The sequence below is a fragment of the Sminthopsis crassicaudata genome, chromosome 3 (assembly GCF_048593235.1).
Source record: "Sminthopsis crassicaudata isolate SCR6 chromosome 3, ASM4859323v1, whole genome shotgun sequence".
Classification (NCBI taxonomy): domain Eukaryota; kingdom Metazoa; phylum Chordata; class Mammalia; order Dasyuromorphia; family Dasyuridae; genus Sminthopsis; species Sminthopsis crassicaudata.
The window spans coordinates 422,394,052-422,400,182 of record NC_133619.1 but is presented as its reverse complement, the minus strand read 5'-3'; positions in this window follow the sequence as shown (position 1 = coordinate 422,400,182).

Here is a 6,131-nt window from a genome sequence, read left to right as displayed (position 1 = left end):
TTGAAAATGTATAATTTATTTTTCCAGTGTCCACATAAACAATACCAAAATCATCAATAAAATTTCCTTATATCCTCTGGAAATCTAAATAGCTTAGTTTGGTTATATAGGAATAAAAAAATAATCAGGACACAAAAATGTTTTCATATTTAGGGGTAAAAATCCTTGATACAATTAACTGATAACTTTTTAAGGAATTGGTTAGGTTACCTTTTCCTTAATTTTCTACAAATTCAACTCAATTCAATATTTACTGAGCATCTATTTTGTATAAACAATTGTACTAACTGCTATGAGGAATAAAAATAAGATATTTACCCCAAAGTAGTTATATGGTTCTGTCTGAGTAGGAAGAAAAGATATGTACATTAATACTTAAACTAAATGCTAGAATGTGAGAATTGAGGGTACTATCATTCTTTTACTCATCTACATACATAATCTTTGACTTCAATTCTTTACTCCCTCACTCCACATATCTGAGGAGTTGTCAAGTTTGATCAATTCTATTTATACAATATGCCTCCTAATGTTTAACTACTCACATGATTACCCTCCCACTTACTTATCAACTCTCATTTGAAGTATCTCAATATCTACTTAGATTCCCAGCTTGCATTCTAGTTCTACCATCCAATTCCTCAAAAAGTTGATAAAATAATTTTCCTACATCATTACTTCTTAGTTCAAGAAGCTGCAATAACTTCCTGTTGCTTTTTAGGATAAAATACAAACTTCTCTGATTGATATTTAAAGTCTTCATAATCTGACTCAAATTTCCCTCTACAATGATATAAATATTTAAATGTAAATATGTTCCAGTCAAATTAGCCTTCTTTTTGTTCAACTAAAAATGAGTTTCCTTTCTCTGCTCTATATCTTTGCATAGAATGGCTCTATTCCTGAAATTTAGTTACTTTTCCTCCCAACCATCCCCCCCACCTGCCCTAGACACCCATGCTTCATTCATATTGAGCTCATTTGTAACCTCTTACAGGAAATTTTTACTAATCCTCCCAATTGTTAGTACTTTTTCTTTATTCAAATAATCATGTGAAAACATATTTGTATACCACTTATATACCACCAGTATAATATAAATTCCTTGAGACCAACGATTGTTTGGTATTTGTCTCTATCTCCAATGCTTATCACACAGCCTTATACTGAAGAGATGCTTAATAAAGGCTTAGTGAAATTGAATTGAGAATTACAAAGATCCAGGATGTCTAGAATCAAGCATTTTCTTCACTTTCTATCTATTAATGCTAGGTATTTTATGATGTGGAGACTTTTTGGTTCCAGGCTATAATGTAATTGGCAAATAAACTTTTTTAGTATAGAACCACTGGTATAACATGACAGCTCACTGATAATATAGCTTTAGTAGGTTGCAGAGGATAGGAATGGGGCAGAAGGAATGTCAAGAATTGGCAGTAAGTGGTTTAAGTAGCTTTACCTATAAGTAAACACATACTGTGTTTACCTATAAGTAAACACATACTGTGTCAGAAGAAGAACTTGAACCCAGTTCTTTCTAAGGCTGGGGCTCAACTCCTTGATCCACTATTAACATGCTTCTTCTCCAATTTATCATGTATTTAGTTTGTTTGTGTATAGTTGTTTGAATATGCTCATTAGAGCATAATATCCTTGAGAATAGGGACTTTTCTTTATATGCTCAGCAATTAGCAAAATGCCAAGTTTATATTAAGTACTTAGTATATCCTTATTGCCTTTAAATAGTTAGACTGATAAGCTAGATTAATAGTTGTATATAGCTATATTGATGTGCTTATTATATGTTCTGTACTACAGCTGTTATTGCAACTATAAACAAAAGATGTATTATATTCTATCTAGATAACAAACATATAAGATATTATATGTATCTGTGTATGTGTATAGACATACACACAATATATAAAGTCATAAATATTCTTTCACATATGATATTTCATTTAAGCCTCATTACAGTGCTATGTGAAGCCCAATTTTAAAGATGAAAAAACTAAGAGTCAGAGTGATTTCAAAGACTTAACCAAGCAAAAACTCAAGACTAAAATTTTTATCTTGCTATTCCTATCCTTCTGTTCTTGCCAATATGCTGCTTTTAAGAAGTTCTTCTAGTTATAACTAAAGCATTCCAAGTTTTATAACATAATATTATGTGTTTCTTAAAATGAAAAAATAACTGTCTACAAAATGCTAATACTTAAAATGCATTTATCAGGATTTTTAGAAAACTGTACTATGTGTTTGTGACAGATACTGCAAAAAGTTAAAACAGGGATAATCCACACTAAAAAAAAAAAAAAAAAAAAAAAACATGCCATGCTAGTTTTAAGTCTAAAAGGAAAGTCTGCAAATATTTTCAATTGTAGGAAAACTAAGTGAAGAAATAAACTCTCTTGGTCTTTTCAATCTCGTTTAAATAATACAAACCAAGATAATATCAACAAAATGATAAGATAGCCAGATGTAGAAAAGTTAGAACATCTGGGTGATTAAAATTTTCCATTTCTTATTCAAATAAATGGTGTTATGTAAACCTGAATATTTAATTTTGAAAAGGTACTATCACTCAATAAAAAGAAAAATGTAAAAAATGAGACAACATACAAAGCTTCTAAACTGATTAATAGTATTTTGTTATATTCAACTTTGGTTCAAACTATGTTACCTTGGAAACAAACTATTCTAGCAGATTTTATCAAAGCTAAAATGATTCTCTTAACAGGAACAAAGATAAAGGTAAATGGATCCACTCAAATACCAAAAAGACAAATAAACAGAAAGCAACTTGTTTTGATTTTTGCCATTTGATAAATCTATACATCTCAAAGCTTAAGATCAAACTCTGTTTGCAAGAGTGCTTTGCTGCAGTGCAGTGTTAATATTGCCAAATTTTGCTTTTTGATTTCAGCAGAAAAAAAATAAAGGGGCTCATCTGTCACATCTCACAATGCTTCTCATAGATAACAGACATCTAATGATAAGATAGTAACACATTATCCAGTAAGCTCCTTCATTCTGTGGAATGGCTTATGCATGGATTCTTACTCTTTTAAAGTTCCTTCAGTATGATGATATCATTATATTGAAGCTAAAAGGTATCTTACAATCCTAAAATTATGATCCTAAAATCTTATGAAATTTATGAAGTACTGTAGCCAGCATTCAGTACTGGTCAGTAATGAAGAATCTTTCCAAAGGCAAGGTTTCTATGACTACAAGATTGATGTCATGTGAGACAGAAATTTGATCCAAGGGGCAATTTTCAATCAAAAAAAATGGTTCCAAATGGCAAAAGAATAGAGAAGGGAAGAAGAAGATGGACTAAAATAGAGAGGCATGCACTAACAGGAGAAGAGAAGTTTTTTTTTTTTTTTTTTTTTTTTTTTTAAGTTAGGTAGCTCTTAACTATTCATTGACAGATTTGAAAAGAAAGAGTAGAAATCAGGTTAGCCATAGGAAAGTGGATAATTACACACCCTTCTACCCTTCTTAACATATAACATCAACATTTCTGTCCTAGAATCCGGTGGGATGTTTATTTGGCTTTGTTCTAGGACTTTCATGAATAACAAGAAATTTGATGCCTGGGTGTTCACAGGTATCAGAAAGCAGAGTCTGAAGTCTGCCTGAATTAATCACCCTCCCTCATTGACAACAGAAACTATGGCTTGGAGAATTAGATAGGATGAAATTTGAATTTTTCACATTGGAATGGGGAAAAGCTTGTTGGGGTCTCTATGTCTTTTTTTTTTTCAAGTGGCCTTTTTCTTTTAATAAGTGAATTGCATCCATATATATCTTCAGGATAACAGAATGAATTATCTTCTTCTTTGTCAAATTATTCAGTTTGTCAAAAAAGAAATACAATCTATTGTATTCTTATATTCATATATTCCTTATATTCATAAATGGTGACAGCATGATATAGTTTAAAATAAAGACTGAAAAGTATTAAAGTTGAAGTCACAATTTCTACCATGTTTAACATATATTAGATTACTTGCCATCTAGGGAAAGGAGTGAGGTTACACAAGGGTTAATGGTTTTTTTATGATTTTCTTTTTTTTTTTTTATTCATTTTTCCAAATTATCCCCTCCCTCCCTCCACTCTCTCCCCCAGTTTGGCAGGCAATCCCATACATTTTACATGTGTTACAATATAACCTAAATACAATATATGTGTGTAAATACCATTTTCTTGTTGCACATTAATTATTAGCTTCCGAAGGTATAAGTAACCTGGGTAGATAGACAGTAGTGCTAACAATTTACATTCGCTTCCCAGTGTTCCTTCTCTGGGTGTAGTTATTTCTGTCCATCATTGATCGACTGGAAGTGAGTTGGATCTTCTTTATGTTGAAGATTTCCACTTCCATCAGAATACATCCTCATACAGTATTGTTGTTGAAGTGTATAGTGATCTTCTGGTTCTGTTCATTTCACTCAGCAACAGTTGATTTAAGTCTCTCCAAGCCTCTCTGTATTCCTCCTGCTGGTCATTTCTTACAGAGCAATAATATTCCATAACCTTCATATACCACAATTTACCCAATCATTCTCCAATTGATGGACATCCATTCAACTTCCAGTTTCTAGCTACAACAAAAAGAGCTGCCACAAACATTTTGGCACATACAGGTCCCTTTCCACTCTTTAGTATTTCTTTGGGATATAAGGCCAATAACAGCAATGCTGGGTCAAAGGGTATGCACAGTTTGACAACTTTTTGGGCATAGTTCCAAATTGCTCTCCAGAATGGCTGGATTCTTTCACAACTCCACCAACAATGTATCAGTGTCCCAGTTTTCCCACATCCCCTCCAACATTCATCATTATTATTTCCTGTCATCTTAGCCAATCTGACAGGTGTGTAGTGGTATCTCAGAGTTGTCTTAATTTGCATTTCTCTGATCAGTAGTGATTTGGAACACTCTTTCATATGAGTGGAAATAGTTTCAATTTCATCATCTGAGCATTGTCTGTTCATATCCCTTAACCATTTATCAATTGGAGAATGGTTTGGTTTCCTATAAATCAGGGTCAGTTCTCTATATATTTTGGAGATGAGGGGGTCTCTATGTCTTATACCCAAGTACACTGATTTTTAATTGTGGGAAAATCAGATATAATAACAAAGTTATTATACTTTGGAGCAGTTTTTCAAAGCCAAAACATACATCTTCATAGCCCTAGTAAGAACAAGTTAGTGCATAGTTCTGACTTACTATATGGTCTTTTTTTTTTTTTTCCCTCCCCTCCGGACCAATCTTTTCTGACAAAATTCCAGATTCTCTTCGGCTGGTAAATTTTGCTTCTAATCCTTGTGATTTTTATCAGTCCAGCATTATTTTTGAGGCTGTTAGATAATTGGTATTGAGAGTAACAGGGAGCTTAGATGTTCGCATGTATCTTCTCTGCCATCTTGGCTCCACCCCCAATTATTCATATCGTAAACAAATGTAGAATAAAAAATTAAATTTTCACTTTTTAAAATCAATTTGATTCCAGGACACTAGAATTGTACAAATATTAAATGCCAATATTTTGCAAGAAAACTATAATTTGTAACTCCAAGTTTTCATAACTAAGAGAAAATACCCATTCATTAAAAATTCCTGATTTTTTAAAAAAGCAAATCTTGAGTAATATTCAAATGTATCATTAAGTGAAGTCTATAAAGGAAATCTATAATGAATTGTTTGACCAAATAGGTGAGTTTTTTAACCTTCATGGCCCACAAGGTAGTTTCAAGAGTGCCAATAGTAAGAAATATAAGAATCTCATCCTTTTGGAAGGCATATGGGTGGCCATGATTTTTATTTGTTTACTTTTGTATAGCTCTTCCCTTTTAGAAAGTAGAATCAAAAGTTTTGAAATAATAAGAAGTTAATAAAAAGGATGAAATTAGTTTCTAGCTTAATTACTTCCTCTTAATTATTACACTTCTTTGTTTTCTAATCTCTCCTATGACAATGAATAAAAGATGCTTATTATTTTTCATGTCATTCTAACAGTAGATAAAAAACAATTTGATATACCTTATTTCATAGTATATCAGAAAGTACACTACAGGCATTTAAAATGTTAGTTAAATTAAAGTAAATATAATCTTT